This window comes from Balearica regulorum, chromosome 7, assembly GCF_011004875.1.
Source record: "Balearica regulorum gibbericeps isolate bBalReg1 chromosome 7, bBalReg1.pri, whole genome shotgun sequence".
NCBI lineage: Eukaryota > Metazoa > Chordata > Aves > Gruiformes > Gruidae > Balearica > Balearica regulorum.
This window is the reverse complement of record NC_046190.1, coordinates 4286758-4307757: the sequence shown is the minus strand read 5'-3', so window position 1 is coordinate 4307757 and position 21000 is coordinate 4286758. Positions and strand designations below refer to the sequence as shown.

Genomic DNA, 21000 nt, shown 5'->3' with positions numbered 1-21000 from the left:
TATGGTTACACCTCAGCCCTGCGCGCTCACAGGTTGCCGAAAGATGAGTTTGTTCAGCGCGCGGGGCTGGTGCTGTTGCATGGGGTCTGCGTCCTGTGTCGAGTCTTCAAACCCAAGTCCTCAGCCTCCCTGCGAACGGCCTCGGGGCCGTGGGGAGCAGAGCCGGGGAGCCCTGGCTGGTCGCTGGCTCCAGCTGCTGCACGCCCTGTCGCTCTTCGTATCGGCCTGCAGCTCGTCTCAAAAGCTTCTTCCGTTTCTTCTAAACTCTGACCGAGCCTAAAATGGGCCCATGTGATCAGCTGGGTCTAACACTCTGCTAAACGCTGCTCCCGGTCCGTAGGCCCATTCCCACGTGGGAACCCGCTCCAGTCGTTTCAGAGGGAGATTGTGGCCATGTTTCTTGCACATTACTTCCCTTAGGCCAGCAGATGCTTTCATTGCACAGCTCCAGTTGCTTTTCCATTCCCAGTCATGCTCTGAGTGCCCCCTGAGGTGTACAGGGAGGAAGGGGTGTCAGGTCTGCCCTTCCAGCTTCCACGCACTCCCAACCTGTTGTAACCTCTGTCAGCCTACACATGAGCAGAGTTACTCAGTCTGTCCCGAGGTGGGAAGCGTGGCCGTGCAATGCACGTCGCTGTGTTGCTGCAGACGTCGCTGCATTCCTGCAGAAAGACGGGCTGTGAGTCATCCTGCCCCGTCTCCGACAGCAGCAGAGCAAACAGCCGAGCTGGTCCCTTTGCAGAGGGAGCTGGGCACCCCTGGGTCTGACTCCTCTCGTCCTTAAGCAGCTCAGGTGGATCATGTGCCAGAAGCGTCTGTTGCTCTGCGTTGTCTGTAAGGACATCTCGCTGGGACACGGGTGAGCTGGACATGCTCTGGGGAAGCATCCTCTGCCCCCAGCCCAGGCTGGGCTCGGTGGGGACCGGCTCTACCTGCAGCAACACATCACTTGCTTAAAAGACCACAGCACAACGTAGGCATTGGCTGATCAGCGTGTTGCAAGTAGGGAAATTAATGCAAAGAGTTATTTTGCCACTAACGAGAATTTGGGGAGGAGCGGAGGGGCACGGCTGGGTGATGGAGTTAGCAGAGCCGGGCGGGTGTGTGTTAGTTCAGAGGCTGTGGGCTGCACAATACCCTGCGCTTTGCACGCTGCAGCTGCAGGGCCCTTCTTCCCCGACCCCCTCGCCATCCCCTGGGATGCTGCCAGTTCCCAGTTTGTACTGGAGGGGATGTGTTTCCCACCATGCAAATTTCCAGCAGGCTACGTGAGGCAGGATGCAGCCAGCATTGCTCCGCAGCGCCAGATCAAATTCAGACCCTGCTTTTGGATTTAGAGTTGTAGTTTGGGGAGGGCGGGAGCTTGAAGTGGTTTTCATCTTGGCATGAACTGCCGGAGCACCGTGCTGAGCAAAGTAGCTGCTGTCTGCCTTTAAAAGGGGCTCTTCTGCTGCAGAGCCCCTTCACCTGCCACAAAGCCCAGCTTTGTTCGAAACCCGGCACGCATTTGCACTTGAGTAAGGTGAACTGTTCAGCTCAGCTGTTGGCTGGGTGACACTGAAACCAGGCCTAAAAATAGGAGGATGTCTGACCCTGAAGTGAAGGATTTTAACTCATAACCCAGCCTGGCGCCCACCCAAGGTGACGTCATCTGGAGGGGAAGTTGGAAAAGCTTCCAAATTTGTTGCTTTCTGCGCAGGAGCGCTAAACACGTGTGTCGACGGATAATCAGGCAGCACGTTCACCGTGGCCGTGAATTAGGGAAAGAAGGGAATGGGGAAGAAGAGACCTGAAGATGGAGGATTTGAGCCGCATGTTGGAAAAGGGTTTGGGGAGTGTAGTCTCTGTATAACTTATGGGGAGATGACAGGAGCAAGAAAGATCCCATTCAGGCAGAGCCTGTTCCATAAATAGGAGGAGTTTTGTTTCCTTTCAGGTGTACTAAAAGGTATTGAGCTACAGTCGAGGTTCTGACCATCAGCCCACCCGGTGATATCTGGTGATATCAATCACGGTTGTGGTTTAAATCCGCATGATTAATTCTTGCAAGCGCATGGATACTGCTCACGGTGGCCATGGAAGCGTCCGAGATGGCCAGGTACTGAATGACCTCCCTTCGTTTCAGCTCTCTGACGCTTGAAAGCAGCTTTGCCCAGGCTAGCCTTCAGGGATTTGATCAAAAGCTCTGCTCAAGTAGCATGGATGACCTTGCTGTTGTTGTTCTAAATCCTAGTTGCTTGAACCGAGTTCCTCGTATTTCTGTGCTAAGCTTCTTCGTCGTCTTTAAAAATGATAGTGTGTAAAACATGCGGTAGGCAGTTTTCCTCTGAAACTTGACGTCTTTTTCCCTCTGGATGCTGCCAGGTGACTCCTGTGCTCATCCTCTAACAAGGACACCTTTACCTCAGGGTTGATGAGCTGGAATTCATAGCTCTTTTCAGATGGTGAGAGCTAAGTGTAATATTTCGATGGGGTGTCTCCATTATCGATTTTCCTTCTGCCTTTTAAATTCTCGTTACATATTTACAATGCTGTTACAGCAAAGATGCCTAAAGCACAACCGTAGGCAGTGTTTGGTCTCTGAGTCCCAAATGAAGCTGAAAAAACTGCTGTTGCTGTGTAAACACTATGTCAGGAGCTGATTTTTATGCATACTGCTGAGGATTTTAAACCAACAATAACGAAAAGAAGGGAAAGATTTTACCAATGTCTAATCTAATATGAAACCGATTGATTTGGTTAGAGACTGAGAAAGGCGTTCAGGCATGCCAGCCCTTCTTGGGGTTTTCATGCTCTTAGATCATGGCAGCGGTGAAACTCTTCCTACAGACAAGCCAGTTTATAGACATCTGCCACAGCAACAGGCGCAGACAAGCGGCTTTTCGCTGCGTCAGCCTTTGGGTAGGATTTCTCTGACTAAGCATGAGGATATTTCTGGTTGTCTGCTGGGAAATGACCAGGCTGAGGTTGCAAAGGTGTTTCATTAGCATCGACTGAGCCCGTGGAAGGCAGGTGATAGCTCAGGTACGGTCAGGAACTGACTTCCCATGCGAGGGTTAAGTATGTGCCCCAGAGCGGGGCTTGGACAGTTTTTCCATGTTTTACCCATTTTTTATGCGAAAGCTTGAAGCCTCTTTGACTAAGACACAAATCTCTGTTTGCAACTAGACTGAAACTTTTTAGCTTTTGATTCCTGATAATTTTTATTAAGTGCAGCCTAACCGGAGTAACCGTGTGAAAGGCAGGGACTGAAACAGCTGGAATAAATCTCGTGTATGCCAGCGGTAGATGCCAGTCCTGCGGTAGGTCAGCTGCTCCATTACAGACCAGTCGTTTCACGGGGCGTTAATGGAGCTGACTTAAATGAAAGCGGGGCACATGCTAGAAGAGCTGGCTTTTATTCTTGCAGACAGAGCTCTTTATTTTTCCTTGCTGGTTGAGATGTTCTAGGAAACACTCGACTTCCTTGTCATCTTTAAACTATATAGAGAAGCGAGGAGCTGGCTTTTACCAAAGCAAATGGTCTTTTGCTTTGAAAAGTCCCTTCCTTCAGTTTTTGGCATGACTGATCACCCTGCTCTCAACAGTCCCTGAGCTTCATGATACAGTAGTTTTGTACAAAGCTGTATCTTTATGTGCATTTTAAGCTTTTAAAGCTGCATCTGTTTGAAAACATGTCCCTAGACAGCCATCCTGTAGTTTCACACACGGAGTTGGAGATGGGAGCAGAGGACTTACTGAGGAAGAGGGAGTGGGCTCGGGGGGCTGTGAGACAGCAGCCAGGGGTGCTGACAGACGCACGGTGATGGCCAGCGCTGCTGCACATAGCTCAAGTTGGTAAATAATATCTGGATGAAAATACTACGTGTTAAAAGACCGTCACAGCTTGAATTCAACCATGTTGTGCATTTGCCCTGAGGAGCAATCCTTTATGAAACGCTCATGTCTCCTTCCCCATGCCAAATCCTCGTCTTCCCATCACACAGAGCAGACATGACCTCAAATGTGCCGGGACTCACGGGACAACTTTTTCCCATTGCCAGTTGCTGGTTTCCATGTGGGATTTTCTATTGTGTCTTTCTGGCAGTTAAATACAAACATTAATGCCTTTATTTCCAGAGTGGAGCTTGGAGATCCTGCCTTAACAGGGCAGGACAAGAGGCACAGAGGTTGAGACTAACGCTGGCCACAGGGTTAATTGCTCGCATGCTCGGTTTGAAAGTACTGCAGCATTACATGTAAACATACGTTGGAAACGCATCTGTGTGGGCTCAGCCCTGCTGCAGATGGGCTCCCAGCCGGCCCCGGGCAGGCGCTCGGAAAATCACAGGGCCCGGAGGAAAGCCTGGGCATCACGGAGGAACAACGTGGCTGGGCAGAGGGAGAATGCGCTCCTCCGCAGGGCAGCACTGACCTTTTTCATTGCAAGAGCATCCCTGTCTCCCTTCATCAGGTGTTGGAGGTGCCGGTCGCCTTTGGGCTGGCTCACACGGGCTCTGCTGAGGTTGCTCTTTCCTCTGTCCTGGCTCCCGTTCGTGGAGCGAAAGGACAGGTTTTGGCTGAGGACTCCGAGTCCAACTCCTGTTCGTACAAAGTGGGTACAAAGACCTCAGCTGAAAGAAAAAAACCCCAAAAACCTGTCTGCATTTAAATCAGCCTAATTAAAGTGGCTTTTTCCAGGAGCTGGCAGGCACACTGCCCAAAGGGATTCGTGCAATTACTGTCTTTTGTGTTTGTCTGGTGAGGTTTTTCCTTACAGCACTCATTTAGGGGACATTGCTGGGGGAAGATCACCTATGTATGTTATTTTAAGTCTAGAAACAGGGAGTTGGATGCTCACCTGCTAGAAGGAGTGAAGCAAATCGGCGGAGCTCTGCTGATTTACACCTGCTCTTGCTCTGGCCCACTGGGTGCCTGGAAATAGCTTAGCAAGTGTAAAAGAAAAAAATGGTTTCTCCATCCATCTGGAACACATTGCGTACATCAGGGAAAGGAGCGGCATTTGTGAGAGTGAATGCTTCATTTATCAGTGGACGAGCTATTAAAAAGACTGGATGTAGCTGGGATAATTATAACCAAGATTAGTTGTCTTGGAATGGAAGAGTAATGACAATCCTAATTTTACCAAATCCTCTGAAATTTACTGTCTATTTATTTAACACCCTGGACCTTTTCCTGTGGCAGAGGATCGGCTAGATTTATGGAGGTACAGCTTAGTAATCTAAATACTTGGGAGTCCATGTGCACGGCCCGTGGGCTGCTCTGGTTATTTTCACCGTCACCGCTCAGAGGCCGTGGGAACTGGGAATGCAGACGGGAGCGAAGGGAGACACAGGCCAAAAATCAGCTGGAATCAGTCGAAACACTCTTCTTCCCCTTGCTTTGCAGACAGGACGTACCTGGCCTTCGTAGGCAGCTTTAGCTGTTGGTGCTGTTGGGAAGGGAACAAAGCTCCTTCCGTCCCCTCTTGAGGAAATGCCTATTTTTTCTTTCTCCAACATATCTGTGGGGTTTTTTCCTGCATGTAAGGAGAGGCAATATGTATTCAGAATTCCCCGTGTGGGGAAGATTATAGTAGCAAGTGCATATTTGAATTAGAGAGCTGACTGCTGACAGAGTTTCCCTGTGACAAGCCATGGTTATCACCTGTCTGTCCTAGAGTCTTATTGAAACTGAAAAACCCTGTTAGAAGCTGAAATAGCAGTGCAAGATCAAAAACCCCTTTGGGACAATACAGGGTTTGTTAAAAAAGAGAGGAGGTTATCCATGAAAACGAAGGCAGGCAAAGGAGCAGAGCTATGGGCCTGGAAGCCCTTTTGCTGCCATCATTTAATATTAGGAGAAAATGCCTGGACTGGGGTTTAATAATTGTTGCTGGTCTTTTTTTGTAGTGAGTTGGTAATTGCCAGGCCTGTCTGCATTTGTGGGTTTATGAGCTGTGCTGCCTTTTGGCTGAATATTTACTCTTTTCTTACCATGAAAGTAACTGTCTTTTCCAGTCCAGCATGCCTTGCAGCAGTTGAAATGCATAGCCTTGATTTCCCGTTCAACTCAAAAGCACCGTGGGATTTGAGAGTTGTTACAAGCACACACGAAACCCAAACAACAAATGCTGAAAGATAAAAATGTTGGTCCAAAGAAGACGGAAAGAAAATTTCCTTTGACTCCTTCTGAGTCAGGGTTTCAGTCCAAGGGGTTTGGTAGCGCTGTAAGCCTTTGTACTTCAAGACACAAGGCAAATTCTCACTAATAAAATTTAAAAGGCAATTTTCCTTCAGGGCACAAATTCTAATATAAAATCTCCTACGTTTTCTTAAACCACTGTCAGAAACTGGCCACTGTTGAAAGGGGAATATACAATTAGATCAGGCTGCCTGTCTGAACTGGCGTGGCAGCTCTCACGTGCTACGCCTTCCTATATGAACACACAGGAGGGGTGCGTTCTCATCGGTACTGCTGCATCGTCACCAGTACTGCTGCATCGTCACTGGGAAGGCCACAGGCTCCAGATGGGTGAGGTAATCGGGGAGGCAGGAGGGGAAGAGGGGTTCGAACGTGTGTTTGGAGGTGTATCAGGAAGCCCCGGTGCCCTGGTTGCTGAAGCAGTGGCTGTACAGTCCCGTGCTGCCATCCCCGCCCGCCCCTCACCTTGGTGGCTGACTCCCAGTTTTGCGTACATCCAAGTCCTGAAGAGTTTGGGTGAGGTGTCGAACGATGCAGGATTGGGGGTTTATTAGGGAACGTCAGTGGTTTTTAGCCTGGGAGCTGTGAAACGGTTGGCCTGAGCAAAGCGAAAGAAGAAATCTTAGCATGTTCTTAGGCAAATGGTGGGATACTAACACCAAATGTGCCCCCTGCCACGTGTCCTGAGGAGACCTAGAGCCCTTAGTGCCAGCTCTGCTCCATAGTCAACCCTTTTGTAGGCAGCTCGTTGAACCTGAGAGCCCACAGCCACTCCAGGTGTTAGAAAATCAAAGCAACTTCCTGAGGTCTTTGTAGCTCACCGGTTTCCTGCTGCAGCGTGGGCAAAAATTATAGAAGCCAGGTATCTGGCAGCAAGAGGTGGGTTTAGGAGTCGTTTCTGCCTTGTGCTGCCAGCCATGCAGCAGCTCCGGTGCAGCCGTGGATGTGGCAGCCTCACCGGGCTGGAGAGCCACGTGCAGGTCTGGTCCCTCTCCGGCTGAAGCCAATGGGAGCCTTTCCCATCACTCCCAAAGACGTGAAAAAGGTCTTGCAAAACCCACGTGTATTGCTTTCTTCTTGGGTTTTTTTTATTACCTTTAAAACATTGCACACCCTAGTCACAAGAGGCAGAGGTGTTCTTGAAATCCCGACCTGGGGTCACTTTACAATAAAAGCTGCGGCAATATTCTCCGCACCATGTTTTGGGAGAGTGTTGTCATGTCACATAAACACAGGGTTTCTCAGAAGTTGCTCTGAGAGGCTCTTGGAAAATTTTGAGAAGCATGTTAGAGGAGACGTTAAATAGGACAGTTGCAGGAGGGGGGATGGAGTAACCTCCTTGCCTTCCATCAGTGCCTCGGACTCTCCATTCCAGCTGCAGCGTACATTATTTAGCTCAAAATTGTTTCTTCTGGCACCCTCCTCCCACAAACTTGTGTACTAATATGGCCATTCTCAAGGGCTTTGTCCCTGCCAAAGCACAGCCTGTTACCAAAAGAAAAAGACAATTGAGAGGAAGCAGTGGAGTTTGCCATATGAACGTTGAAAACTTACCCACGCTGAATAATAATGCAGAGCGTCGTTTCATCCAGACAGATGCTTCCTGGATCGAAAGGAGCGACTGGATCTGATGGGAATGGATAAACAGTTCTGCTGCTCCCCGTTCCTGCAGCTCAGCTCCCCGGTACCGTCCCAGCGACCGTCCCTGCCTGGCCGTGCGTCGCTGCGCTGGCATGCGGGGTGACTCTGCCTCGGGAGGCTCAAGCGGGGGGTTTTGTGAGCAGCCCAAATCCTGGTTGTTGAGAGGTCTAGATGGAGACCCGAGCACGGGTGCTGCTCCTGCCAGGTTCGGTGAGGGTGCACACAAGCACGTCGCCGGCGCCAGCGGCTCCAGCTGCCTCCCGACGCCGGCATGCTGGTGGCTGCCCGCTCTCAGGCAGTGCCCAGCATCGCACATCCTTTTCCCGGGGGGCAGAAATCATTCCTGGGCGGCTCTGGGCAAACCAGGGCAATTGAAAACTTCCCTCAGTCCCCTCTGCGATGCTGGCGTTGCACCCACGCGTGCAGTTCTTCTGCCCTCCTTCCCAGACCATCTTCTGCACAGGTTGCAGTTGCTGAGCGGGGACCTCCTTGCTGCTGGTGGCTGAGCCATTCCCTCGCAGTCCCCTTCGGATGGGGACATCTCACAGGGATCCCTTCCCAGGAGAAGCCAGGCACTTCTGAGCAGGATGCTGTGCCCCCGCTGTGCCTCGGTAACAACCTGTCCTGGCCCTCCTGACTTTGTCTGAGGCGGGAAGCTGTGCTGCAAGCTGAGGGGAAGGTGCAGGGAGAGGTTTGGGGGAAAAGCAAACCGAGCCATCGCCGGGCGCTGTAGGTGGAGAGGGAGCCGGGGCTGAAAGCGGAGTGCCGGACCGGCCCAGCCTGTGCTCCAGGGCCTCACTGCACTCCCAGCAAAACCCACGCACACGGCCAGGTGGGTTTTATCCAGGAAAGCAGTGCTCAAGGAAAAACATGCAGAAAGGCTGTGGTGCTTGTTCCAACTCACGCGCACCTGTGTTTTCTGAATGGAAAAGTCCTGTGAGAGTGGTTGGAGAGGAACCCCATCTCACAGCCCTCTGCAAGGGCTCCGCAAACGGTGGAGACATGAGACAACCTATGTATGACGTAATTGGCAGCATCCTCACTTCTGCCTGACCTTTCAGTGCTCTCTAACTCGATTACCGGCCGTCTCCCTCCTCCTCCAAGGCAGCCTGGCAGGCGGCGTTGACGGGACCAGCCACTAAAATGGCAGAAGGTGGCAAGAAACGAAAAGCAGCTGAGAACGTTACTGTCTTGCCTGAGTGTTTCTGTATTGGATATGAGGGTTGGGATACGGAATTTGGCTGGGGCTGGATTGAGCGCAAACTGCATCCCTCTTCAGCGCTGTCTCGGCCGGTTAGCAAACTCACTGGATCCCAGGTGGCCATCATCTGGGAAGTGGCTGATTGCCAAGTAAATCCAGGAGCTGCTATCTTTATAGGAAACTCCTAGAAGATTGACTAGGCTGTAAAACAACAGGTTTCTGTAGCAATTACTCTGCGGGGAATTTGGCCAGATCTCTGCGTTGTAAATGTATAGGACATATGCCTATAGAAATCCTTGAGAGTGCGATAGAATTTAATCAATCCCATTTGTTTGTGTGGAGAGTCAGCCCAGATCTCTGCGGCAGATACCCAGAGAACGCTGGAGGCAGCACAACCTGTTAAAGAAAGATACATGTGGCCCCGTGAACAGAATACACCAAATTTGCCTTTTTTCCCTCGGTCAGCCCTTCCCCTTACAGCATTCAGTCTTCGTTCATCCTTTAATTTCCCTCTTTTTTTTTTTCCTTCTCTGTCTCTTTGCCCCAGATTGCTGTCTTTATTTATTTGTTTTTTTATTTATGTGTCTGCCTTGCTTTCTTCTTACGCTTCATTCTGTGCTGGGAGGCAAGAAGAGGCGATTGCACGTGAGAGGGCTGTGCTCTAGCCCTGCTCGCTGCGGGTCCCTGCCGAGGCCTGGGACTGAGCAGGAGCAGGGACATGCTGGGGGTCCTGGTGGGCTCCAGCTGCTGCCCTGGGGACACTGTGCTCCACGATGTCCCTTCGGGGAGCACGTGGGGAGAGAGTTGCCCTGCAGGCTGCAGAACAAGCCCCCCCCCCAGCAATGGGTGTCCTCTGTGGAGGTGGGTCCTGGCTTTGGAGTTACACCAGTGACGCAGATCCCAAACGGGTTCCTAATGATTAGTGTTGTTTTAAGGGGTTTTGTTTCCAAATAAGTGACTTTCTCAGGCATGTTTATTATTCCTTTTGGAAACTCTCGGTTCTGCTGTATGTCCAAGCTGCATACAAGCAACAAACGGCGATAAAGAACGACCGATTGGCACGGTAATGCCCGGGCCAGCTCTTGGACTGTGGAGTTAGTGGATTGGAGATACAGGCAACAGGGAAATACGAAGATCTGCTGGCAGCTTAGGCTTCTCCTCTGTCTTGTTCGGCCTGCTGCCCTCACACATAACATGGAAGTTTGGTGTAATTACAGGAGATTTGAGAAAAGTTTGTCCTCTTGGTTTATCTGTTCTGAGTTTGCAGTTTGCATACCAGCTGCGTGTTGTTTGCCATCACCTTTACTGCTTCCCCTGGGCAGCTACTTCTTTTGCTCTCTTTATTTTCTGGATCTTTCATACAGCGAGAGGGAAGAGGACCTTTCCAAAGGCACAGCACACTGTGGAAAACCGCGGGAGGACTCGGGGCAGGGTATAGACTCCCTAAAGTGGCCAGGCTCTTACGGAGAAGACAGGCCACTGTCTCTGAAAGCCACGCGGCTGTTCCTATCTTATCAAGCTCGTTTCAGAAGACACTGTGGGAGAAGTGTCCTTTCCACTGAGATTGCCGTGCCCGCTTTCCAAGTCGGTGCTGGCTCCACATCCAGAGCCAGCACGTGCCGTGTAGCTGGGACACTTGGCAGAGATTTCCTATCTGCAAATGGTAATTACTGGGACAGAAAAACACCCCAAACCTAGACCAGTCTTGGTCTTATCTGCTGAGATTCTTAAAGAACCAGGACAAAAAAACCTGAATAATCCCCTCCCCGGAGATTAAATATGGTATTTAATGCCTTCCTAAAATAGCTAGGACTCAAAGAAGCACCCCGGTGTTGTTTCTGTGACTTGCAGAGTGTTTGCAGAAAGTATTCTCCAGTAATTTGGGTACTGCAGACAGTGCCGGGGCTGTGGCAGAGTGTGGCATCTGGCCAGCGTGTTAGAGGGGAAAACAGTGTCAGCACCAGAAAAACTGAAATATAAAATAAGCAGTAAATGAGCCTTGCTTTTCCTACAGTAAGCCTCTCTGGTGTACTGAAAAGCACGAAAAGGGAGGGGAGGAAAACCTAGTCGGTGTCATGGAGTGACTTGGTGAAGTTTCGTCCATCCTCATGGGAAAGTCCCAGGGATTTCAGACATACTGTCCAAATCTTGCTTCTCTTGTCATTCACGGCCAACAGCCCAGCTTGTCTGATTTCAGAGGCTAGTACCCGCACTGGGAAGTGAAGGAAGCCCCTCCTCCCTTAAACAACTGCTCTGTCCCTCCTCTCCCCTCCTAGGAGGCCATCATCTCCTGTGGATTGAACCTTACTCCCTCTTCCTTGTCCTCCTCTCCCATGGCAGTGCTCATTCCTTGGGCTCTGCCTTCCTGCCTGTTTTTTCTGGACATCCGTGGGCTTGCGGAACCAGTACACCACATTCCTCAAAACCTCGGTTGTGCTGTTGGAGGTCCCACTGCATCTGTGGATCCTGCGGAGCATCACTTTGGCCGGACAGCCTTTCCGAGCCTGCATCCTGCTTGCAGCATCCAACGCCTCATCAAAGAAAGCTGTAATTTTTTGGTCTCCAGGAGAGGAGCAGGTCCCAGGTCGTGGAGCCACCTTTCCAGTAGATGGCATCAAAGACAGCGAGTTCCTGTGCCAGACCCGGCTCCCCATCTCCAGCTGGGGAGGGAGGGCTGTTTCCCTGAAGTCCCATTTCCCAACAGCGCTGGAGCAGCCATTCCTTTAAAAAAGCAAGCTCCTTAAAGCAGCTGAACTTTAACAAACAGTCAGCTGTGCGTCGCTTTTCTTTTTCTTCAGTGTTAAGCGACGTGACCCGTGTCATACGCCCACGTGGCGCCTGGTCTTCTACCCGGCAGTGGGGACGGGGTGACTGCTGCTCCCTGCCCTTCACTCGCCTTCGACCATTCAGCCGTAATCTCACCTGAAAAATTCTTTGAAAATGCATTGATGGAAAATCATTATGGGCCTTTAGGTGCAGGCTTTGATGTCTGAATTTAGTTTAGCTTTTATATGTATACATAATTTTTGCATATGCAGTGCCCTGTGTAGTAGGAAGGTTAAAGGCGTTTCATCATCTTTCCCTTTCTTTCTTTCTTTATAAACCCTGAATAGACCTGCTAGTTTTGGAGGTCATTGATCTACTGGATGTGAAGAAATCCCTCTTCCCAATTCCCACCTGTAGGGATTCCCACGATCAGCAGGTTTAGCACACCGGGAGACTCCACTGCGCCGGAGCTGACACATCCCATTTGAAAATTGAATCCCTGACTCACCATTATTTCTGTTCTCTTTGGGAGCATTTCCAAAACTGAGTTCCCTACGTTAGCAGAAGGAGGTCAGGAAGAGCGGGTGGCTACGCGGTGAAGTTTGGGAGGAAGGAACATACGTGTAGTTTTTGTTTTTAAACTTAGACCCCAGTGACTTTTAAATACAATGATCATAACATACCCTGCCCTTGGGAAGTGTATTTAAGCTGCCTCCCAGTGCTTGCGTTAGCCGATAGACTTAGCAGCATTTTATGGATCTATTGTCGGTTAAGAGGAAAGCTGGAATTTCGTCCTGCTCTGTTTGTAAGTTCAAAGACAAAAAAAATGCCTTCCCTTCTTTACTCGGCCATAGATACCATCTATACCTTGGGCCTAACTCCTCAGCCCTCACCTGCTTGAGGCAACCTTGGCTAGAGCGGGTGCCGGGCAGGATTTGGCCCGTTGTGTGATGGCTGGGGGGGGGCAGTCTTGGCCGACCGGCTGTCCCAGCAGCGTGGCAGGCAGCGCTGGCTGCCCTGAACGCACAGCTCCTGCCTGCACAGCCCAGACCAGGGCTACTTGCTTCACCTGGACAAGAAATCCCCTTGCAAAAGCAGATGAGATTGGAGAGGGAGAGCAAATTTCTTTTGATGCCATATGGAAAAATTAACTTTCAGATGGTTTAAACTGCTGCATGCTCAATTTTAACTTGACTATTCATATGCTCCCGGCTCTGAAGAATTGCATAGCCCCGGAAGAAGTCTTTCTGGTAATTATTTTGTTCCAATTACTTTGGAAGTGAATATCAGAGAATCACATCCTTCAGTACTGACTGCCCGGTGAGCGGGTGCAGAGGGGCAGAGGTCCTGCCTGCCTTTCGCAGCAGGAGCGTGCGCGTACAGAGGAAAGATCCTGAACGTGATTGTAGAAATGGCCACAGAGATAGAGTGCATATAATAAAACTGCAAACCAGAAACAGATCCCGGAACAGCCCTGAGGCCTGATGGGTTGTCTCTGTGTCACACAGATAGTTGTTTTGTATAGATGGAAGAAGCGCGTGGCTTGATTGTTAATATCAAAGGGGCTTGGGGGACCTGAAAATGTGGTAGGAGGGTGGGGGCGAGGCAGAGGGGCTCTGCTCTGCTTTGCCAGATGCCCTGTTCCAGAAGACGAGCTGATTTAGGACAGCTGTTATCTGCAGGTCGCTGCTCCGTGCCGGTCACTCAGATGCTCAGGTGCGCAGAGGCTCGGAACGTACCGGCATAAGCAAAGGAATCGTTAGACGTGACGAGGTTTGGGTGCAGGCTGCTGCTCGAGCTCAGACCAGCCCAGCACACTGACCACCTCCTGCCACCGGCTTGGAGGCAGGTCTCCGCTATTATTTCTTTTAACAGCAGACAGTTTTTGAAAAGCGTACAGCAGCTTCTAGAGTTCGTGTCTTGTGAAAGGACTTTCATGTATGTCAATAGATGGTTCTTTTCTCCTCTGCAGACCTGCTGTCTTTGAAGCACCATTCAGATGAGTAGCACAGAGGGGAAGAAAAGGCTCTGTCCATGCAGGCATCTGGTCACTGGGTGAAACTGGGGATTCTGCTCTGTGCTGGGGGTCTTGCTGTGAAAGTCTGGTTTGGGCCCCTCCCTACAAGAAGGACATTGAGGTGCTGGACGTGCCCAAAGAAGAGCAGCAAAGTGGTGAAGGGTCTGGAGCACAAGTCTGATGGGAGCGGCTGAGGGAACTGGGGGTGTTTGGTCCAGAGAGCAGGAGGCTGAGGGGAGACCTGATCGCTCTCTACAACTGCCTGAAAGGAGATTGTAGCCGGGGGGGTCGGTCTCTTCTCCCAGGTAACAAGTGATAGGACAAGAGCAATCAGCCTCAAGTTGTGACAGGAGAGGTTTAGATTGGATATTAGGAAAAATGTCTTCACTGAAAAGGTTGGCCAGCACTGGAACAGGCTGCCCAGGGAAGTGGTGGAGTCCCCATCCCTGGAGGGATTTAAAAGACGTGTAGATGTGGTGCTTGGGGACATGGCTTAGTGGTGGGCTTGGCAATGCTAGGGTAACGGTTGGACTCAATGATATTAAAGGTCTTTTCCAACGTAAACGATTCTATGATTCTATGAAACTGCAGGATGCTTTTCTAACTTGAGGACTTTTATCTAAGAAGCCTTGGATTGTCACCCTGCTGAATGCAGAATGGCTCTATCTCTGTGTTATTCCGGTTTTCTCAGGTCATTAAAAATCCTTGCGAGCAGGAGTGCTGGTGGGCTGCTGGAGAGGAGAGCACGCACCTTCACGTGGGACCTTGTCTGGGATCAACAGCAGAACAGTCCAGAACTCGGTCTGGAAAGCGATGCCAGGGATTTAGGGCTTCTGTCCTTGAACCGGAACCAAACCTTCAGTATTTTAAAAACTGATTTGAATCAGGACCAGAGTGAAGGGAAGGAAATACTTAATGGGTTAGAATAACAATTTCACTAAAGGCAAGCATCACCTGCCAGGGAAGGGTGCAGCGATTGGGTTGGCTCTCCTAAGAAACACACAAGGAGTGTGGGGAGAGTTATAGCACAGGGGTTCAGCACCCAGAAAAGGTGATGGGCAGGCAGCTTGCGACCTCTGCCTGCACCTCCTGTGCCCCAGGCAGAGCCCCGGTGCCCCTGCACCCCGAGTGGGGCCATGCCTTTCAGGATGGTGGGGCTGGCATCACACTCACGCCGTGATGTGACCTGCTCCAGCATCGATGGGTGTGAAGCTGAGGATGCTGGTGCCTGTTGCCAAACTCTTGCCTGTTCCTGACCTAACTAACTGGGCATTTCCAGTCAGGGCTGAACCTAAGCTGGAAGCACAGCAGAGAAGGGACTGGGGTGATTCCTTAGTTTGCAAGGGTCCTGGAGACTTCTGCTTTGAGAAAATAGAAAAAGACTCTCTGTGGATTGTCTTCCCTTTTCATTTTGATCAGGCCATGGATAAAGACCAGGCTAAAGAGTTGCATAGCTGCGAGTGCTGTTGGGGTTTCTCACCCTGGGGAGATAGCAAGGCATTCCAGGAGGAAAGTCAAAAGGTGATGCTACGTATCCTCGCAAGGGTCTAATGGCTGTGCAGGAGAGCAGGCTGCTGCGCAGCGGCAGCTCGTGGTGTCTCCTGCGCCAGCCAGGGTTTGGAGAGCACAGTCATGTGGTTCGGAAGAAGCACAAAATGTCATTTTTTGATGTGTTTCCTGGGGTGAGTTGCCAAGCCTACGTGCAGGCATGCTGGAGGACAGAGAGTTTGTCTGTCCCAGGCAGCTTTTGCCAGGATCTGCGCTCCGAGTAAGGCCACTGCAAAAATCTTGTCTAACAGAGGGAGAGTTGACACAGAGCTTTGCTGCAGCTCAGAAAAAAAGCAAATCTGTGTAGGGATAATACATTTGTTTAATGGATTAGATCTGAAAACAGGATTAAGCCCTCCTAAGGGCTTCAAGATGGCAAACAAGAAAGCTCAGCCAGGCCGGTGGGTGCTCGCTGTGGTCACACTGCACTGCTAGGAATGGTCTCGGCACTGGCAGCACCTTTTAGTGGGTGCTGGTGCCTTGGGGGACCTTTGAGGCTGCAAGGGGCTGTCAGGCTGATGCCCACCAGGGCCAAGACGACCTGGGAGCCTCCATAGGTGCCCCTGGCCTCCCCCTTGGGTGGGAAGCAAACAGCATCCTGCAGGACAAGCAGTCCAGCGCTGCAGGGGGGTGAGGGAGGGAATCGTTATAAATTTAGCACATGACTTTTAAGGTACAAACTTAGCCCAGGATGTAAGTGGGTGCAAATCCACCAACAGCAGCAACTAAACCCCTTTCACAAAGGCAAAGCTGGGCTGTGTTCTCCAGGTGTGATGGTACCACAGTGCTGCCCAGTGTCACACAGTGCTGCAGCGTCAGGGAGGAGTTTCCTTCCCAGGAAAAAATGATGAGAGGTGCCAGTCGCTTCCTTACCGGTTATCCTGTTCCCTGGGAATGAGGTGAGCAGAGCCTGAGGAACAGGCAGTATGGGAAGAAAGGGGAATAGTGGAATGAAGTTGAAAGAAAACCAACCTGATGCTTCCCAAGAACAGATCAGAGTGCCTGGGACCGTTCAGGTGTTATCCTTGGTTACAAGAGCTGAAAAGCTGCTTGAAATGGGAGATAAGAGGACCTCTCCAAAAGACACCTTATAACATGATGCATAGAGGTTTGGCAGGCACTTGAAGTCTCACTATTAGTATTTTTTGTTCAGAAGGGACAGGTGGGCATGCTTTCAGAATGCTGCTGTGCAATGGCAAACCCTCTGTCCCAAACGTATTCCTCATTTGTAGCTTCAGGAAGGTTAAATACAAAATCACCCACTCGACAATAAAATCACCCACTCGACAGTACCTGGGGATTTCGCCCCGGTGACCGGTCCACAGCCCTTGGCTCTCGCATGCAGTCCCAAGAGACAGGCGGAATTTGGCTTTGCATGCGCTGAGGAATGAACGAATAAATAAATAATCCTTCCTGGCCTATGCCATTCACCATTTATAGTCATGCAACAAAATGCTGCATTCTGGTTTTCAGAGAGCTGGGGGCTGGCTGGGGACAGAGAGAGGGGGATCCTCTCCATCGCTGGCGGGGGGAAGCCTTGTCCCAGGCACGGGGCAAAGTCTGTCTGATGGGAAAAGCTGAAGGGAGCCCCAGCTCAGCAAAAGCCACAGGGAAGCTGTCCAACAGCAGCTCCATCTTGAGTTATCCTTGTCTGGTTTCCACATCGCTCATGTATATATGAACAGAAAGGCCAGAAGGGCTTGGTTTTGTGCTGAGGCTACGTAAGGGCAGCAAGGGAGTCTGTTGTTTGGCTCACAAAATTATTCAGCTCCTGTCTCACGAGGTTTGGCCATTGATTTCAGGGACGTCTGGAAAATTCACCTGCTTATTTCAGTGAAGGCAGCACATTATCCGGCTGGAGTGCTGGGCCCTGAGAGGATGCTGGTTTACAACTTAATTTGAGCAACCTCATTTGCATTTCAGATTTTGCAGAGATTTACACAAAAGTTTCCTCTGTGGTTGTGCCAGGGAAGTGCAGCGAGGGGCAGGCGGTGGTTCGGATCCAGGCGGTTCATGGCGGGACACTGAGATCCCAGGGACAAGGACACGTGAGGACAGAGTTATGTCAGAGCTGTGCCCGGAGAGCTTACACCTCCCTTCTTGTGTGCATTGTGAAATGTCAGAAGTTCGTTCTCAGGGGCTGGGATAATCCTGCTCACTTAGATTTATATAAACTTTTCAAACATAACATTTAATTTCATCATTTTAGTACAAGAAACATCAGCTCCCATTCCTATTTCACAGATACATGACATTCTTGGGAAAGATGAGCTTGTTTTAGCTTATGAGATGCATCTTGATGCTTTTTTGGGTATGTACATGTGCCCAGGTTCAGTTTATCTCAGCTAAAGTGGATTTCCTTTTCTTTGTTTTGTTTTTCTTTTCCTTTTTTTTTTTAATATCTAGTTTATGGGGCTGTGAAAACAGCCATCCATGGTTGCTGCAGTTCTGTTAAACACTTTAAGATCTTTTTCAGCCCATCTGTTTTCAGTGAAGCACTTAAGCATTTGCTCAGCTTTACCAAAGCCTTAATCTTGTCCCTTAAGATAAGGACAAGTTCAAATATCTTGTTGAAAAAGGAAAGATTTTCTGAGACTGTGTGGAGTTCAGTGTTCACCATAACTCCCTGAAATAGCCATAATACAGAATGAATTTGTCTGCTCCTGCTTTGTTCTTGGCATAATCCATTGATAGTACAAAGGGCAATTAGCAAGTAAGGGCTTCACTCGAAATCAGTTTGTCCTATCGTCTGCCCCAAAGCTGGAGCCGAGAAAGGTCTCAGGGAGGAGATTGAGCCTGGTAGCAGAGTTGTGGAACACACATCCCTGCTCCCTGCTGTGCTCATTGAGGATGCATGTTCAAAAAGCGAATGGCTTTAGCCACGAGAGCGGTGTATTATCGCCCTTTTGAATACCCCGCATTACTGTTCTCGTACAAAAAAACGGTGGAAAATTAGCTGGGACTGGTGAAGTAGCATCTGTGTTATCTTTTCCTTAACCCTGCTTTACCTCTCCTCATCTCCAGATGTAAATCCTATTGCTAATGGGATTTATTGCGTGGAAACCTCAGGAGCAAAATCTGCAGCTTTTGGAGGAACGTATAGCTTAGTTTTCTCAGTAAATCATATCACTTCTATGCAGGTTGTTTAGCTGCAGCGTGCTCCTGCAATCGCGTGCCTGTTCTCACCAGAGTTATTTGGCAATGTTTGTATATACAGAAATACGGACTCACATGCATTTGAGGCATCTTTTACACCCCAGAAGCAAACGAGCCCAGCAAAGGGAGGTGTCGAAGGCAGCTCTGCTATTAAGCCGACGTTTTCTTTCTCCTTGCCTGCGCCCTGGTACACGCACGCCTGGGTACATCCTCGCAACGCGGCGTCTGGCTTTGGGGCTGCCTTGCTGGGCTTCGGCCGATTTCAGTAGCAGCAGTGCTGGATGCTGGGTGGAAACTCCCGGCAACCTTCTCTCGCTTAAAGTCTTTGGTGTGTTCGTTTTCTCCGTTACAAGGCAGAGCGGTCACTGCTTTGTACCCTCCCTCGCAGCCTTCCTCCCAGCCCTGCGGCGATGGTGTCCCCAGCTGTCCCCAGCTGTGCATCCCATCGGCAGCGTTCTCCCCACCGTGCCTCTCCCTCTGCGCCTGGCGATGGCATTTCAAAGTCAAAACGCTAGCGGGGAGGGGACCTCTGCATGGGGCGTTTCGGACCTGTGCCTCTCTGGTGGAGCCGCTGGATTTTTTTTCTTTCTCGTCTTTATTTCTCAGTGAATTTGCAGGGTATTTAGTTGTTTGGACATGGCTACTCCTGGCTGCAGGCTCGCTCCTTTCTGGGGCTGCCAGCGTGAGTGATGTTATCTTATGCTAATGTGTTCACCTTATAGCATCTTCTGTCCCTCCAGCTCCCGGCAACCTAACAGGCATGTAATTAGGCTTACTCCCTGCAGTATTCCCCTCAGTGCTATCTTCTCTCTTCTCAAAGGCGGTGGTTGCAATGCAGCCCTCGCTGGGCTCAAACCCTCTCTGCCTTGCTCGTTAACTTATACCGTGGACTTTTAAACCGGGCAAGTAGGATTTTTAAATCAACTTCCAGTGTAAACTCTCCTCCCTCTATTAATGCAGGGCACACCCAGGTTAGCACAATCGAGGACTTGATATACTGGGTAAACACCAGTTACTAACTGGGTTAACATGTCCAGTTAAGGCTGTCTAAAAGGAGATCGTCCTGGAACTGAAAAGCTCACGGATGTCGTGACACTGCCATGAAGGGCTCTGCTGATCCCAGACTCCCCATTCAGGCAGTGATTTGGGTTAAGAGAGGTGTCCAGAGCGGTCATAAAAATACTCATAAACTGCTGTATCACAGTCTGGGGGAAGATGTATGGGCATGGTTGTGGGAGTGTTGTAGGTGCTGTGGCACCAAGACCAGAAGGGCTTGCACCGTCAGACTTGTTGCAACAAGTCGGATATCTCCGTCGTGTGTTGGAAACGAGGTGTTGCTGCGTGACTGTGCTGAGCACGGTTTGCTTCAAGTGTGACCCGAGAGAGGTACTTTGATGGCAGGAAGCCTTTAGTTCAGACCGATCTAAGTGTCACCTCATCAACTGCTTTGTGACACCTTGGCTCATAACCACAAGCTCTTCCTGAGCTCGCATGTTTTCCCCCCCAGCCCTGCCCTTGAGGAACCGCTGCTCTTACAGAGCCTTTCCACCGCTCCTCATGGCCAGGAGACCAGAAGGGAGTTTCCAGTTCTCCCTGCAGCTCCGTCTGTCTGTCCGGGGGAAGCCAGGTTAGAGAGCAGCTTCCTTCCACCAGCTGCACCCCAGCCCGGCACGCTTCTGCTGGAGCGAGCGGCTGGGTGTCCAGCAGCATGTCTGGCCTGATGGTGCTGGGGACACCTGCGGGGTCGTTTCTCAAAAATCAAGCCCTGGCACCAAATTTAAATAAATAATGCACCAGCTGGTTGGTGCTTTAACTGTCCAGGTCTACCCAGTGGTTTTGGGACCTTCAGAGGTAAGTTTGCATTTCCTCTGTGCCCTTCCAAGCATCTCTGCATGGTTTAGAAACAAAGCTCTTGCAGGAAGGGTTACTGAAGACAAGCAAAGGCCATGACTGGGAGGAAAGGGATCACAGTTGTTTTAAAATAGTTTTTTGGTGGTTGGAGAGGCCTCAGGAGCGGTGACTTTTTGACTTTGTAAACATGTCACTTCTGGTGGGAACTGGGTGGAGACATTACCTACAGCAAACAGCTTTCTCCTGCCTCAGGCAGCATCTAGAAAAAAGGAAAAGGGCTGTGTGCCTTGTCTTAAAGCAGTGGAGAAACAGGTGCTGCCAAAGGAGTGGAATAAATTAAGTCCAGTGCTTTCCAGGAAGAACGTCCTGTTTCCAATCCCCTCTTCGTTGGCAGTGAAGAGTTGGATTTAAGTAGGTCAGTTGCTCCTAGGGCTGTGAAGGCGAGAGCCGGAGCTGTAGCACGGTGCAGACGAGATGCAAACCCTTCCCCTCGCAGTCCTGGCCTCCGGGACTCCTGGCGTTTCAACCCTCTGCTCTCTTGAGCTCTGCTTCACTTTTCTGATCAGAGCTTTGCTTGGCCACTACTGATGGAGGAAAGGCTGAGAGAGCTGGGGCTGTTTTGTCTGGAGAAGAGAAG

The 21000-nt window shown here is 50.4% G+C and overlaps 2 protein-coding genes across 7 annotated transcripts in view; one reads left to right on the top strand and one right to left on the bottom strand.

Moving 5' to 3' along the window:
* The window catches only part of FAM53B (family with sequence similarity 53 member B), a 527638-nt gene that overhangs the window by 420499 nt on the left and 86139 nt on the right, over positions 1-21000 (bottom strand). The gene's annotated exons all lie outside the window — the stretch shown is intronic.
* The window catches only part of LHPP (phospholysine phosphohistidine inorganic pyrophosphate phosphatase), a 92147-nt gene that overhangs the window by 37127 nt on the left and 34020 nt on the right, over positions 1-21000 (top strand). The window contains exon 7 of one of the 3 annotated variants that reach the window (XR_012836280.1): positions 1937-2098. The exons of the other annotated variants lie outside the window; for them this stretch is intronic. The gene's annotated coding sequence lies outside the window, so the exon portion shown is untranslated. The remainder of the gene's footprint in view (positions 1-1936; positions 2099-21000) is intronic. 3 annotated transcript variants of the gene reach the window in all.